We start from the raw sequence: 17289 nt of genomic DNA, 5'->3' as shown, positions 1-17289 counted from the left end.
CATCGCCTTGTGCGTGAAGGACACCAGTGCACATTTTTTCTGATGAGATTGTTAGGCCTTGCATGCGAAGATAGTCAGATGCTTGCGACGGTGCCCTCTGTATAATTGCTCGAACTTGTAGGCGTGTCAATGCAGATGCCCAAACACAGATATCATCTGCGTATATTTAAACACAGACTCTTTCCGGGAGAGCTTTCACCAGGCCAAGCAAGGCAACATTGAAAAGAACTGTACTTAAAACGCCTCCTTGCGGGACGTCATGGCACGTGTAGTGGTCTGAGGTCGGGCCATCTTCAGTATATACAAAAAAGGATCTTCGTGTCCGGTAGCTTCGCATACATCGAAGCATTCGCCCTCCCTGTTCAATTAACAGCAGGGTGTCTAGTATAGCTTGATGGGAAACGTTGTCATGTGCACCTTTAACATCAATAAAGAGCGCAAGTGCTAGTCGTTTCCTATATTTCTGCTGTTCTACTGATGACACCAAATCAATGGCGTTGTCAATCAATGAACGGCCTCGTAGAAATCTCGCCATGTAGTTGGTTTAAAGGTAATGCCGTTCAAGGAACCATTCCAAGTGCGTGAGAATCATGACTCCATGAGTTTCCCCACGCAGCTGGCGAGAGCTACAGGCTGGTATGATGTCAGCAACAGAGGAGATTTCCCTGCTTTTAGAGGTGGCACAAGACGGCTCCGTTTCTGTTCTTGAGGTACGATGCCATCTTCCCATGGCCAATTAAAAAAATTTAGCAGTTGTCGTCTAGGTGCTCGGCCCAAGTGACGCAGAGCCGTATACGTTATCGAATCGGGCCCTCGCGAAGACGAACACCTACACAGTGTCAGTGCAGCTTGTAGCTCTTCCAGAGAAAATGGAGCATCCATGCTTATATCTCGTGGTCCGGGAATATCAAATAAAAGCACATTGGAGAGTAGGACTGGACCGCCGGGGAGGTTCGCGCAAAAATCCTCTGCAACGTCAATATCATGGCAGTTGAGACGAAGTGCGACGGCCTTGAAGAATGACGTTGCATGGTGCCTGAGCTAAGACCTTGTAGAGTTCTCCATACATGATACAACGGCTTGCGTGGGTCTAATTACTCACAAAAGCTTTTCCATCTTTAATCCTGCAGTTTGTCTATTCGGCGTTGTATTTTTTTCTGCATGTGCCTTGCTACTCTGAGATCAAGAATCGACTTCGCACGCCTTTATCTTCTCTAAGCACGTCTACGTCACGCCGGAAGCCTTTCTATTTCGATGTCAAGCTCCGTGTGTTGAGCGCGTGAAGTGGCACGTACAATTTTTCATTGCATCTGCAATTACTTGTTTTAACCCACACAAGGAATCATTTCTGCACGTGTCTTCCACTTGTCCTTCATAAAGTGTCCAGTCTATATACCGGTTGACCGGCGAGGACGAAGTCACTTGACCATCAATACTGACATAAGTCGGAATGTGGTCGCTACCAAGGGTTTCGATACCTGAAAACCACCACGCTTTTGAACTTAAGCAACACGACACCAGTGTCATGTCGAGGAAGCTGCTGTACGTCGTTCCTCGCAGGTATGTCGGGCTACCATCACTCAGAATGCGCAGGTTGTGGTCTGACACAACCAATATCAGTGAGCGCCCTTTCGCGTTTTTCGTCAAGTTTCCTCATATCCGATGATGTGCATTAAAATCACCAGTTATAATGCAAGAGCATCGAATAGCTTCCATAATGTATATTAGTCTCTTACAATCAAATGGACTTGTGGGGGATATATATACGCCAATAAGAGTAAAAGACAACCGCTTCTCTTCAGAGTAGTGCACACGTACTGGTTCTCATCATCTGGCAGTATAGCATGGGCGAAATAAGTAAAGTCCTTGCGAATGTAAACAATATCTTTGCTGCTACTTCCATTCGTGATTGAAACGGAAGACTCGTATCCTGATATTCTTATAGTCGGATGGTTCAGCTCACAGATTACCAATATCGGGAAGTGGTTTTTAAAAACGAACTGCCGGAAATTCTCTATCCTCGACTTCAGGTCTCTCACATTCCATTGAAATATGAAGGCATTTCGAATATAATCTGCAAACGTTAACTGTTACTGTTGATAACCCATGGTTGTGCTGTTAATCTTCTTAAGCAATCGACTTAAGAAGGCTTGCTAGAACCGGGCTGATGGTATACAGCAGCTGCAATGCGCTTCGTGCTATTGGTGTTTGCACCTTCTTCACAAACACACGAATGGTACTCACGAGGGAACTTACCTTGGCGACTATTTGATTGTCTTCCTCTGTTGGTTTAGAGAATTAGGACGAGGAGTGCTTCACTGCTGAAGTCTGATGCCACTCTCTAGTGTCGTGTAGTTGAGAGACTTCCAGCCAGGCGCCCACTGTGTGGCAGTTGGCGCCTTCGTTATCCTTCGACGCGACTTCGCTTGTTCTGGGAGACAGAAGTGAAGGCGACTTTGAGCGCGGTTCACGAGACAACGGAATCTTGGATATCTTGGAGTGCCGTCGATGACGCGATTGTCGTCGTCTAACAGACGCGGCTGCTTCCCGTTGAAACGAGTTATCCCGAACTATTTTCTTCAGCACTGCCATTTCCCTTCGAATAATCGGACAGTCCTTCGAAGATGCATCGTGAGGGTCGTCACAATTCGAACACTTCCGAGTATTGGATTGACATGTGCTAGTGGCGTGAGGTTCAGCGCATCGGGCACAAACGGTGGTGTTCTTGCACACGCTGCTCACGTGACCCCTCTTCGTATATTTTCTGCATTGAATTGGCCTCGCTACGAAGGAACGAACAGTGTGTCGAAAGTGTCCCACCTTCAGGTGTGACGGGAGGGTTTCACCGCTGAATATGATCTTCACGCAACGTGGCGTGCCGAGACGAAAATACTTGTTATGATTGGCCCTTCTGTAGCGGGCTTGATCAGTATTGGCATGTCTGTGTTGACAATGGTCTCGTCAACATCATAAATTACTCCAGCGATGACTTCTTTTTCGAGCGGTATGTGAAAGCGGACTGCCATGCTATTGAGCTCTGTGACTTTGCGCAAAATGCCCAGCGTAGCCGCGTGGTTAACGTCATTGGCTAGAACATTCTTGCATGTGTTCACTATGACGTCTTTAATTTCGTTTTGCGCCAGTGCCTAAAGTTGTGCAGACACGGCTTGCTTGCTGAGGCGCCTTATGTTGTCCGTGGTGAGAACTGGCTTGAACAGGATGGTGAATACCTCGATACTACGCGAAGATCTTATGGTGCACGCACTCGAATCGGATGGCGTGCTCAGAAACCGTCTATTCGCCTTGCGCCTCCACACCAGCTCGAAGGTGTCGTCACTGGACTCTTCACTGCTTCCATAATAGTTCACGGCATGGTCACTGTCAGTGTCGCTATCGGCACCGCTGCGCTTGCAAGAGGCGGCTTCCACGGGACTCGTGGGGTCTGGCGGACCCGTGTGCGACTCCATCTCCACCGCCCGCCGGCAGAAACCCGCACTTGGCTGGTGAACACAATGTTATCCACAAAAGATAGAAAAACTGAGGGACTAATCGTTCTGTTAGAGAGACACTTCGTCTTCCTCATTTTTGGTCGCAGACTGTCCCAGCTACCTTTGTCCTAGATACAATACAAGTGCAATGGCACCGACGGTAGGATAACGATGAGCGCACTGTACGAGGGCACACAGTATCACGTATCACTAAATAATGAGTAGTTAACTTTTTGAATTTTTATGACTCGCACGCATTCTATCGTATTGAATTCCTAGCAGTGCGCTTTCTGAAATTATCTAAAAAAACGAAATACGTAGCACGCCAAGTATGATAAAGACGCGTGCTCACGTGCCGCTACTCCGGCAGTTACAAACTTCGATGGAAGCTTACACGGCTGCATACATTTATCACCAGCATAGAAGCCTAAACTGAAAAGAACGTGGCTATATTTGACTTCAGTTACTTAAAAGGTCTACGTTATTATGGTGAGTGATGCAGAGAAGTTTTTACGACAATAAATACTTTTTAATTGAAAGGCGGAAATGTGCAAATAACTTCTACATAAACTTGGCCAAGTTTTCTGGCTTTTTTTCAGCACCCCCGGAGTGTGGCCCGTGCATTATTCAACGCTCATGTCCTTCCTCAGCTGGTCGCATCAATCTTTCGCCTTTTACTAAAGATTGCCGTGGGGGAGGACACTCTAATGAGCCAATAGGCCAATTTTTGGGAGGCCTTGCCCGTTTGGGTGAGGCCTACTTTAAAAATCAAAAGTAAGACTTCAATGCTTTTGTCTGTTGACTTACACTCACCGCTGTGGTTACAAATCTAGTCAATTTTCGTTGCTTGACTGCACACCCGAAGGATACTATGGTGGCACGTTTTTCCCGCGATATTCATGACCAGCTCTACCAACGGGGTGGGCTGTCAGTGCCTTTTGAACGCAACCCTATATACCGGCCTCTTGCTTGAGCAGGCTATTTCTTGTTTACTCCTACAGAAATTTATTTACGCCGGGCCCTGTATTGCTGGTGCCGACAGTGCTATGATTCACGAAGTTCAAAACATGGTGCCCCAGCTAAATCGGGCCAGAATTTTAAAATACGCTGACGCCCTCTATAACAAATGAATGTTAACTACAGCTAAGCCAATCATTTTATGATAAATAATTAATTGGCAGAGATTGATTAACTAACGTAAAGCAATGATGAGTCAACCGAGATTTTGACGCAAACCATTCTTGTTGCAAAGAAACATTATCGCAATCAAGGTAAACGCCGGCGATTAAAGAAGCATAAACGAAAAATAATGTTTTGTCGACTGCATTGTTCACAGGGCTCCCTTGCTGAAGCCGAAATGCCTTGTTAATTAGTATTATAAGGATGTTATCTTGTCTTTCTTTTTCACTGTCTTAATGAATCATAGTTGAGAGTGAGCTTTCGACTACTTCAACCTGGAGTGCTGATGTCTATGGCCAATGTGTATAAAATATGCACACGTAGATTACGCAGAATCAGTTTAAAAAATTTCTCTGAGAGTCGCACCCATTTTGCAAATTTTTTGAAAAGACAGGATTTATTTCGGACTTTTTGCACAACTGCGGGTAAGTGAAAAGATTGTCAATGACAACACTGCTGGTTATTATGATTACCAGGTCACACATTTCGCAGAGAACAAATCTTACTGCTTCCAGCCACGATGTGACGTCATGAACGTAACGTTTGATTGATTGATTGATATGTGGGGTTTAACGTCCCAAAACCACTATATGATTATGAGAGACGCCGTAGTGGAGGGCTCCGGAAATTTAGACCACCTGGGGTTCTTTAACGTGCACCCAAATCTGAGCACACGGGCCTACAACATTTCCGCCTCCATCGGAAATGCAGCCGCCGCAGCCGGGATTCGAAGCCGCGCCCTGCGGGTCAGCAGCCGAGTACCTTAGCCACTAGACCACCGCGGCGGAACGTAACGTTTGTGTCTGTCATCTCCACAACATACCTGAAGTATTTCGCGTCGAACAAAAAGAAAGTGGCCACGTATCTGCATGTTTCTGCAAATTCATCGAAATACGATAGTCTTGCGTGTAGAGAGAGTGAACAACGCATTTATTTGATATTCTACGCAAGAAAATTGGTAAGTGGTAAACTGGAGGCGCTGTGTTAGAGTGCCCTGATCGTGCAGCGGAGGCGAACAAGCGCATCAAGTCACGTCACACGTGAGACATCAGCGCCATCTGGCAGTTTTCTTAGCAAACAAAGCGCGTGCCTCTGAGAGCGGTGTGTGCGCCCATGTCAGAAGTGATAACGAGCAGAACACGAGGCGACGTGTAGGTGCCAGCACCATCTTGCCTTTGTAAAGCGTTGGAAACACTCGTTGTTCCGAGCAAGCGTTGCATGGTACGCGCAACGTGATAAGCGGTACTTCCCTGAAAATTACTTATCTATGCCTTTTCAAGTAAGAGATGCACATGCTTAATGTATGCGTGTTGTTGTGGTGCTCCAGACATGCGCAATTATTCATTTTTGATTGACAATTGCACAAGCATGAACGCTAACCTTGAGCAACATTGGTGGTCGCTGCGGATGGGGTCGGCCGTTTCATGTACATTGTGACGTTAAGAGTGGACAGACAGACAAACGTACAGACAGACAGACAGACAGACAGACAGACAGACAGACAGACAGACAGACCAAATTTTTTTTATGCCGAAGGTCTCCAAGAAAGACTACCGTCTTTAAAACACACAGCACCGCAACATCGCGCTCACGAAATATTCAGCCCTACCGGACCATGCCATCAACGCTGCTCACACCGGACTGCTCAGCGGCAGAATAGCGGTGGTGGCCATGGAACGGTGGATGCTGGCACCCACGCCACCAGAGAGTTGGTCTTCCCTCAAAAGATTGCTTTTTGCGCACACGAAAGTGATTACACCCACAGAAGCCCTACCAGCGAGTTCTATACAACACGCTACTCTGTTACATAGGGGGAACATTTACAGCAATCCTTTTGCTCACGTTCCTCAACGCATTGCAGTGCTCCAATTGGATTTGAAGTAAAGGGAAAGGGAAAGAAAACTGCGTCATTTCAATTGTTTGGCTTTTCCGGCGGTCACTGCAGCACTCCCAAACATTACGCATAGAAACGATGCGCTTCTTTCACGGCGCTTCCTGCCAGCGATACGCACACGCAGCAGTTATCTCCTGTGCGACCTTGAGAGGCAGATTAGTCGTCACGCACCGATTACCATCGTCACTGTGGTGCATTATGAGCACCGCAGTTCGTGCGTGCAAGCGGCAGATCAGGCGAAAAATTTTAGGGACGAAGCTCTAACCTTGTCCTCCATCAGGCGTAACCGGCAGTATCACACAAACAGACATACAGACAAACATACACAGACAGACAGATGGACAGACGGAGAGGCGGACGCACGGAAGCACGAACGAAAGCACGGTCGGACGAGTGGCCGGATGCACGAAGGACTCACGGACAGACAGACAGACAGACAGACAGACAGACAGACAGACAGACAGACAGACAGACAGACAGACAGACAGACAGACAGACAGACAGACAGACAGACAGACAGACAGACAGAGGCTTCACCCCACTCATCGTCGTTGACTCCGTGGATATGCAGTGATATTTTGTTGTTTCGCAGGCCTTTGTGGTACGAACATCATTAAATGCAAAGCATTATTTAGTGAACTTCCGCGACTTTGAGCGCGTCGATCTATCTATCTATCTATCTATCTATCTATCTATCTATTTATCTATCTATTTATCTATCTATCAATCTCTCTAGCCGCCTACGACTTTTAGCTCTTCCGGCCGCTTTTGTAATAGTATTGATACCAAACTTGGTTTGGCAAAACTTGACTGTGTAACGAACATATTTGGCTAGTCATAATAAAATCACAATATCTATGTCACAAATTCGATGATTTAAATTTTGTGGTCCTTCAGCTCTTGCAGTGGTTTCGTTCACATGGGATTTTTCAAAACTTCTATGGTATGACATGATTGCATGGCGAACACAAGCGACTGACCCTAACATGAAAATCAAGACATGCGTACCATGTAACCACATCACTACGTCCCATGCTCATGATGCGCTCGCGGTCGCTTCGCTAGCGCGCCTCATATACCAAAGTTGGTGTTTCGTAACGCAATGTATGACGAAATATATGACTGGTGCAAACATGACAGTCCTTACACGCGTAGTATGTAGGAACGTGACAACATACCACGCTCATAGCATGCTCGTGGCCGTTCTGCTAGCTCTACATATAATAAATTGGGTATCACGTGAGGTGAATAGATGAGGAAGGTGAACGACACATTCAAACATGATAATCACGACACGGAAGTCATGTATGGCATTATTTATCTCCACCTCGTAACCTCTTACTGATTTTAAAGTGACATATCAACATTCCTCATTGGTGCTTAGCATATCATCGATTCTCATTGTACGTGGGATCTGCCAATTATTTTATTTGTTGGTAATTTAAATACTGGCTTATCAAAAGTTTTGCAAACCAGTATACAACTGTGTAGTTCGAATATTTCCCCAGCTTTCTTGTTTTGTAAGATCATATAGTCACTCTTACGAAGTGAGGCAATTTAGCAGTACACAAAAGATTACGTGTCATGCTGCATATAATATTCGACAACAGGTGCTCGGTAGTGGCGTCATAAACTGAATCCACATAATATAGGGCTGAATCTCTTTTGCAAGCTTTGTCTTCCGTTGCGGCCACGGTATATAACATATGTGAGACACACGTTCACACAAAAAATTGGCCTGATTGTAGATATTACACTTTATATGTCGTCGAAAGACGATAGTCTTGCGTTTGGAGAGAGTTAACAAAACCTTCATTTGATGTTCTGCGCAAGAAATTTGCTGAATGGTATTCAGCAGGCGCTGCGTTAGAGTGCCTCGAGCGTGCGCTGGAGGTGAACGAGCACATGTAGGCACGTTAAGGCCCCTGTATTTTTCAAAGGTAGCGCAAACTCCCTTCCCCGCGCCATTTCCTCCTCGCCCGCCACTCTCAGTCGCCATGAAGGAGCGACTCACGCGGAGCGCGCCACCGGACGGTTTCGTTTTGTCGCGCGGCGCGTTGAAGTAAGGCCCCTAGGGGCCTTATGTTGAAAAGTTAATATGAGTGCTTTTAGAGCTCGAGTTTGTACAGGAACAATAGAGCCCTACTGAAATTTGGGACATGCATGCCTGCTTCCATAATGGGACGTGTGTAAGCAATTCATCCACAAAATACCACAAACGTTTAGTGGGATGAAGGTAGATTTTATTGAGTGCGCAAATAAAATGCGGGAAGCATCGAATTATCACGAACGCTGCAAAATATTCCAGTAGAGCGACGACAGGGCGAAACAATTTCGCTATCAAATCAGATAGCCTCTGATTTGATGCTTCTGATCAGAGGTAGCCTCTGATTTGATGCATGATGCAATTCATGCTTACAGCTGCCAGGAGGCAGCTGTAAGCATGAATTGTAAATACAGAGGCTAGAGGCGTGAGCATTTGCCATCACAGTGCAATTAACTCACCAAATGAGCTGCCCACTGGTTCAGGGTCGCGGTATATTCAGGTTGCTGTGTTGTCCAAGGAGGCAGCTGTAAGCATGAATTGCGTAAGTACACAGTCTAAAGGCGCGAACATTTGTCATCACAGCGCAGTCAACTCACAAAATAAACTGCCCACTGCTTCAGCGTCCGGGGACTTCGCCACTGACGTTTCTGGCTCATCCAAGGATACAGCTGTAAGCAAGAGTTGAGCAAGTACAGTGTAGGGGTGGGGATGTTTGCTGCCACAGTAAGACAGAATTGGATGCCGAATTAATCAGGTTCACAGGTCATAAAGATAAATGCAGTAACTACGCTATCTGCCAGTGATCTAAACACACTGTATTGTCATATAAACCCCAAAACATAATCGCATTCGCAACACAAGAGAGGAATAGAAACTACAAAGGGGCCTCACCAGGAACCGTTTCATTCCCCCTTTTGCGGGGTGGCTTGCGCTCTTTCGGAAGAGGCCGATGCGCAAATATAGAAGGAACCGCATTTGGCTTGAGTTTCTTGATCCCAGTTTGTGCCAGAATTGCTGGCTCATACTGATCCATCGTGAAGTGTTTCTGAAAAATACCGACATCCTCTATCGCATTTTTGCGGTTTGGCTGATGTGATATTGCCGATGCAAAATATTTTGCTTCTTACGGTAAAAATGCAAACAGCCACAAAAGCTAGATGATTTTCTTGCATTTAGTAGGTGCCTTTCTCTTTGTTAATCGAAAGTGTACAACTTCGCAAGTATGTTCGAAATTTGAACGAAAGTATCTATGCATTTCACAAATAAACAACTATACAACGTTATATTTACCATACACTCTTTTATATTAGCTGTACACGCATGCACGAAATTCGGTCATGGAAGTGCGCAAAAGTGAGATAAATATGAAATAATACAAACTGAGAACACAATAAACCACAATAAAACAATAAACGCCGAAATTTTGCCTACAGGTAATCAAAGTTCGAGCGAAAAAAAGGAAAAACGATCAAAGACGTGGTTGATCTCTGGAGAATCATAATTGCTTCCGCTGCAAATGGTTCCATTTAAAAAGCAAATCGCGAACGCCAAACATTCAACAGTAGTTATGTTGTGGCCGTATTCGAATATTCGAGCAAGCTAAAAACGATCGAGCTGTCATCGTGGTTGAAATCGTGCGAGAAGGCGTCGACGGAAATTTCAAGTTGATTTTGTTTAACATGAACCTGAACCAAGGATGAGCTTTATCTGAAAGCCTTCCGGAGGCATGTCTACGCGGAGAAGTTCTGCAGTGAGTGCTTACCTCGCAAAGCCTCCCTCGGTGATAACCGAAGTTTTTCCTGCCGATGCGATGCAGCCGTACCGCTCTCCGCTCCTCATTATTTTTCCCTCGTGGAACCACAAAAAGCTTGTCGCCTTTTGCAATGCTGCTGGAGCAGCCAACGGCACATCAGGTCGGCATTGCGCTGCATCCGAGGCCGCCTTGCTAAAGGCAACACACGTGGGAGCGAGATGCAGTGCGCTCACTCATGGCGTCGCTGCCCGGCGGAGCCGAGGGGTCATCAAGGTTCATTGGTCACGTGTCGCGCCTGGTCCAATAGGGTAGCAGAAACGCGCGCCGGAGTGAGGAGAGACGTAGAGGGCGGGGAGGAAATTAATTCTCCTCCACTTTTTGTACAATGCTTTGCGCTACCTTTGAAAGCGCTACCTTTGCGCTACCTTTGCGCTACCTTTGAAAAATACAGGGACCTTAAGGCACGTTAGACACAAGTGCCATCTGGCAGTTATCTTCGAAAACTAAGGCGAGCAGCCCGCGGAGAAAGATGCGCACCAGTCTCAGAGGTGATAAGGTGTGGAACGCAAAGCGATGGGTAGGTGCCACCCTCGTGACGACGTAGCAAAGCGTTGGAAACACCTTTTTGAGCATCGCGTTGCACTGTCAATGCAGCGCGTATAAACGCAACGCTCCTTAGACTTACTTGTGTGTGCCTCTTCTGGTATAAATGCAGACATAGAAAACATCGAAGCGTTGTTGTGGCGCCTCAGTTATGCACAATAATTGCTTTTTAATTGACAATCGCAACACTATGAACGCTAAACCTTGAGAAATATTGGTGTGCGCTGCGGATGGGGTTGGCCGTTCCGTAACGTTTGAGGTATTGTTAGGGCGCACAAGCAGACAAATGTACTGACAGACAGACAGACAAAAATTTTTCTGTCGAAGGTCCCCAAGAAAGACTATCGTCTTTAAAAAAAGGTTTACAGTAGGCATGATTGGAGCCATAGGCAAAGAATAAGAAGGTCTGTGTCTTTTTGGAGTTACTGTGTCTTGAAGTACGGAATTCCCCATGTTTTCGAAATTTGGTGCTTACTAGGCATAATGAGTTCTTGAAGTGTGGTCCTAATAATAATAATTATTTCAAGTACAATCCTTTTGCATTGGTGGTAAAAATCCTGCATCGCAATTCTTTTACTTTTTTCTCACTTGCTTTGTTAAAAAGGTTGTACATGTGCACCGCTGTAAAATCGTCCAACTCTACTTTTGGGAATTCGGAGCTCGTCAAGAAACTTCTGTGCTCTTTCTCCCAGTCTCCCTATTAGTTCTGGTGAAAAAGCAAGTTCCCCTTGTTATTATTTTTTATACTCCGATATCTTAAATGAAATATCTCACCAGAATATCATGCGAACAGAGTAAGTGTGGTTTAGATGCATCTAATGTTCATCCGGCCCCGCCGCGGTGGTCTAGTGGCTAAAGTACTCGGCTGCTGACCCGCAGGGGTGGGGATCGTATCCCGGCTGCGGCGGCTGCATTTCCGATGGAGGCGGATTGCTGTAAGCCTGAGTGCTCAAATTTGGGTGCACGTTAAAAAACAAAAAGTGGTCAAAATTTCCGGAGCATTTCGCTATGGCGTATCTTATAATCATATGTTGGTTTTGAAACGTTAAAAAAAGGAAGAAGAAGTTGTCACAGAAAACAGCCTCTGCTTCGAGCTCTGTGAGTTTCCTAATTCTTTTGCCAAGATTTTTCAATAATCGACACACCTCGAAGGGGCGTTCCCCCTTAGAATGGGGGATCAAAACCCCATCCAGCAACCGAGACCAGGCCGACCACATCATAGTGCGTCCACATCACACCCCGGCCCAAGTTGGGCCCACGATGACCATTCTGATGACTCCTCCGTTGAAGATATGGCTTCGGACAGCGACTACGTGGTCGTACCAAGCCGACGCCTGAAGAGGAAAATCAGCCGGACATCGCCCACTAGCCAACAAGCACAGACAAAGGCGAGTAGCATGCGGTCGTACACCATTTCGTATGTGCCGACATCGAAGACAGAGATCTTGAACTCTCTAAATAGGCAGAGCCTGACAGAGTACTTTGAGCTCATCGCTCCAGGGAAAGTCGTAGAAATACGCATAAATACCCGAGCGGCGATGGCGTAGTGGTTAGAGCATCCGCCTCGCATACAAGAGGTCCGTGGTTCAAATCCCGGTACCGCGCAGTTCCCAACCGGATTAAAAAAAAATCCGCGTGTTGATGGAACTGCATTAAGAGGCCTGAGGTGCGGCCTCACCGGCAAACACCGCCGAGAACGCACTCCCTCACCAGAGAAGGATTGGCCACCCTGGTGCAGTATCTGGCCACTACCTCCCACATGCTTACGTCAAATAACTCATGGCCCTCAGTCCCCAGCAGCTGCGAAGCAACTGACCACGGCGGCGGTCAGATCTGCAACGCAGCAGAGGGTGCTAAGAATCTCTGGATCCGGACAGGCCGCCATTGGAACCTGAACTTGGCAACGTTTAACGCTAGAACCTTATCTAGTGAGGGAAGTCTAGCTGTACTATTCGAGGAGCTAGAGGGTGTTAAATGGGATATAATAGGGCTCAGTGAGGTTAGGAGGACAGATGAGGCCTATACGGTGCTACAGAATGGGCACGTCCTTTGCTACAGGGGCTTGGCAGACAGAAGAGAACTGGGAGTGGGGTTCCTAATTCACATAAACATAGCTGGCAACATAGAGGAATACTATAGCATTAATGAAAGGGTGGTAGGTATTGTAATTAAACTGAATAAAAGATACAAGATGAAGGTAGTACAGGCTTACGCGCCCACATCCAGCCATGATGACGCTTCAGTTGAAAGCTTCTATGAAGACGTGGAATCGGCAATGAGTAAGGTAAAAACACAGTATACTATAGTGATGGGCGACTTTAATGCAAAGGTAGGGAAGAAGCAGGCTGGAGACCAGGCAGTAGGAGATTATGGCATCGGTACTAGAAACGCCAGAGGAGAGCTACTAGTAGAATTCGCAGAACGCAATAATTTACGGATTTTGAATACCTTCTACCGAAAACGAGAAAACCGCAAGTGGACATGGAGGAGCCCTAATGGCGAAAATAAGAACGAAATAGACTTTATAATGAGTGCACACCCTGGAATCGTGCAGGATGTGGAAGTGATTGGCAAGGTACGATGCAGTGACCATAGAATGGTACGGTCTCGAATTCGCCTAGACTTGAAGAAGGAACGACAGAAACTGATACGCAAGAAGCCAATCAATCAGCTTGCACTGAGAGGGAAAGTACAGGAATTCAGAGTGTCGCTGCAGAACAGGTACTCGGCTCTTAGTGAGGAAACCAACCTTAGCGTAGATACAATGAATGATAATCTGACGAGTATCATTATGGAGTGTGCAGTGGAAGTTGGAGGCAGGGTAGTTAGACAGGACACTGGCAAGCTTTCCCAGGAAACGAAGAACCTAATTAAGAAGCGTCAAATCATGAAAGTGTCAAGTACAACAGACAAAATAGAACTGGCAGAGCTTTCAAAGTTGATTAATAGACGTAAGGTATGCGATGTAAGAAGGTATAACATGGAGAGAATTGAACACGCTCTGAAAAACGGAGGAAGTGTCAAAGCATTGAAGAGGAAACTTGGGATAGGCAAAAGTCGGATGTATGCACTAAGGGACAAAGAAGGCAAAATAACTACCAATATGGATAGGATAGTTAAAATAGCGGAGGAGTTTTACAGAGATCTGTACAGTAGCCGAGACAACCACGACCTCAATACTATAAGAACTAGCAGTAACCCAGATTACACCCCACCAGTAATAATAGAAGAAGTCAGAAAAGCTTTGGAGAGCATGCAAAGGGGCAAAGCTGCTGGTGAGGATCAGGTAACATCAGATCCGCTGAAAGTTGGAGGACAGATTGTGTTAGAAAAACTAGCCACCCTGTTTACGATGTGTCTCCTGACGGGAAGAGTACCAGAGTCTTGGAAGAACGCTAACATCATCCTAATACATAAGAAAGGAGATGACAAGGACTTGAAGAATTACAGGCCGATCAGCTTGCTCTCTGTAGTATACAAGCTATTTACAAATGTAATTGCTAACAGAGTAAAGAAAACATTAGAGTTCAATCAACCAAAGGAACAAGCAGGATTTCGAACAGGCTATTCAACAATTGACCACATTCATACTATCAATCAGGTAATAGAGAAGTGCTCAGAGTATAACCAGCCACTATACATAGCCTTCATAGATTACGAGAAGGCGTTTGATTCAGTAGAAATATCAGCCGTCATGCAAACACTGCGGAATCGGGGCGTAGATGAAGTATATATAAACATTCTGGAAGAAATCTACAGGGGATCAACTGCTACCATAGTGCTTCATAAAGAAAGCAACAGAATACCAATCAAGAAGGGTGTAAGGCAGGGGGACACAATCTCCCCAATGCTATTTACCGCGTGCTTACAGGAGGTTTTCAGAAGCCTAGAATGGGAACAGTTAGGGATAAGAGTCAATGGAGAATACCTTAGTATCCTGCGCTTCGCCGATGACATTGCATTGCTGAGTAACTCAGGGGACGAATTGCAACTCATGATTAAGGAGTTAGACAAGGAGAGCAGAAAGGTGGGTCTTAAAATTAATCTTCAGAAAACGAAAGTAATGTACAACAACCTCGGAAAGGAGCAGCGCTTCGAGATAGGTAATAGTGCACTTGAAGTTGTAAAAGACTATGTCTACTTAGGGCAGGTAATAACTGCAGAGCCGAACCACGAGAGTGAAGTAACTAGAAGAATAAGAATGGGGTGGAGCACATTCGGCAAGCACTCTCAAATTATGACAGGTAGATTGCCACTATCCCTCAAGAGGAAGGTATATAACAGCTGTATCTTGCCGGTACTTAGCTACGGAGCAGAAACCTGGAGGCTTACAAAGAGGGTTCAGCTTAAATTGAGGACGACGCAGCGAGCAATGGAAAGAAAAATGGTAGGTGTAACCTTAAGAGACAAGAAGAGAGCAGAGTGGATTAGGGAACAAACGGGGGTTAAGGATATCATAGCTGAAATCAAGAAGAAGAAATGGACATGGGCCGGGCATGTAGCGCGTAGACAGGATAACCGCTGGTCATTAAGGGTAACTGACTGGATTCCCAGAGAAGGGAAGCGGGTTAGGGGGAGACAGAAGGTTAGGTGGGCAGATGAGATTAAGAAGTTTGCGGGTATAAATTGGCAGCAGCAAGCACAGGACCGGGTTAACTGGCGGAACATGGGAGAGGCCTTTGTCCTGCAGTGGACGTAGTCAGGCTGATGATGATGATGATGATGATGATGACCCGAAAGAGCATACTGTCCGTGGAGGTCACTACGAAGGCCTTAATGGACACGCTGAAAGCGATTGTTCGATTAGGAAATATTCCGGTTCGCGCATTCTCCGCGTACGACGAAGAAACGACAACAGGAGTTATATACGATGTGGATGAGGAGATAACAGACTCGAGTCTCATGAAACTGCTGTCATCGTCGGCTCCCGTGCTTAGCTTCCACCACTTTGGACGCACGCGATGTGTTAAAGTAGTGTTTCAGTCGAAGACGTTACCCACACATGTAAAAGTTGTGTACGTGAGGCACTCGGTACGTCCTTACGTACCAAAACCTCTGCAATGTCATAAATGCATGAAATTTGGGCACGTTAGTGCAGTTTGCAAGGGTGCAGTAACCTGCAAGCATTGCGGTGGCCCTCATGATGGTGATAACTGCAATGCTATGGCCAAATGCCCAAACTGCTCAGGCGCCCACGACGCAACATCAAATGAATGTCCCAAAATGAGGAATGAAATCAGTATCCTGAAGAAAATGGTTCGAGACCACTCCACTCACAGAGAAGCTGCAAGGGCTGTACGGCGCCGTAAACATCGTTCGCGACATCGACGCAAACGAAGCAGCAGTGCTCATAGCTTATCGAATTCAAAACACAAAACCGTGCCCTCACCACCTCCTAGCCTACTTTTGTCGGCCAGAAAGGAGGATACAGATGCTCAAATGCCAATACAGTCCACGCAAGTACAATGTAACCAGTCATTGGCTCTCCCCACGTCGGAGACTCAGGGGCCTTCACTACCATCAAGAGCTACGGTAGCACCATCATCACATAGTGCCCCTACCTCCAATGAAGAAAACAAGAAGATGGGCAACACAGATGTCAAGGCTATGCTTGAAAATTTGATGGGTTCGATGCGTAAAATTCTCAGCAGCCTAAACACTCCCGCTGCTAAGGCGGCTGTGCAGCTACTTGAGGTTTTGGAGCCTCTTCTACTGGTTCTTCAGTAAGTGAACATGGCACTGATGTTCGAAGAACGCATGCGCCAGTCGCTTGTTATGCAATGGAATGCTCGTGGCCTACGTGGCCGTCTGTCAGACTTCAGACAATGGGTTTTTAAATATCAATTTCCTGTTATCGTTATATGTGAACCGAATATGGTTTCACCTTTTCGTATATCTGGATATATCCAGATTTGGTCCCGCAGTGATCAACGTACGAGCAAAGTTCTCGTTTGTATACGCCGTGATTTGACATTCTTGAGACATGAAGTCGAGTCGCATACCAGCAATGATTACGTGAGCCTGATTATAACACATAAACAGCGAACATACTCCTTAATAGGAGGATACATACACCCAAGCGCACAGATGGACTGCTTCCACCTAAGGACCATTCTTCAAGCAGCACAAAGGCCACACATTGTGATCGGCGATTTTAATGCACATCATCCTCTCTGGGGTAGCACTACAACGAATTATCGCGGAAAGGATTTAGCCAATTTTATATACAACTACGGACTAAGCGTACTCAACGACGGATCACCTACCTTTGTTCGTGGCACGTCCTACAGTAGCTGCCTCGACCTCTGTTTCGTTTCCAGAAACC

The 17289-nt window shown here is 46.1% G+C and overlaps 1 non-coding gene across 1 annotated transcript; it reads left to right on the top strand.

Moving 5' to 3' along the window:
• Nucleotides 1–4118: 4118 nt before the first annotated feature.
• Nucleotides 4119–4244, top strand: LOC142785420 (U5 spliceosomal RNA). The gene has a single exon (XR_012888959.1). It is a non-coding gene; the product is annotated as a U5 spliceosomal RNA (small nuclear RNA).
• Nucleotides 4245–17289: the final 13045 nt, after the last annotated feature.

The sequence above is a fragment of the Rhipicephalus microplus genome, unplaced genomic scaffold, assembly GCF_043290135.1.
Source record: "Rhipicephalus microplus isolate Deutch F79 unplaced genomic scaffold, USDA_Rmic scaffold_21, whole genome shotgun sequence".
Taxonomy (NCBI): Eukaryota; Metazoa; Arthropoda; class Arachnida; order Ixodida; family Ixodidae; genus Rhipicephalus; species Rhipicephalus microplus.
The sequence above is the reverse complement of the archived record's forward strand: the minus strand, read 5'-3'. Positions and strand labels throughout refer to the sequence as shown.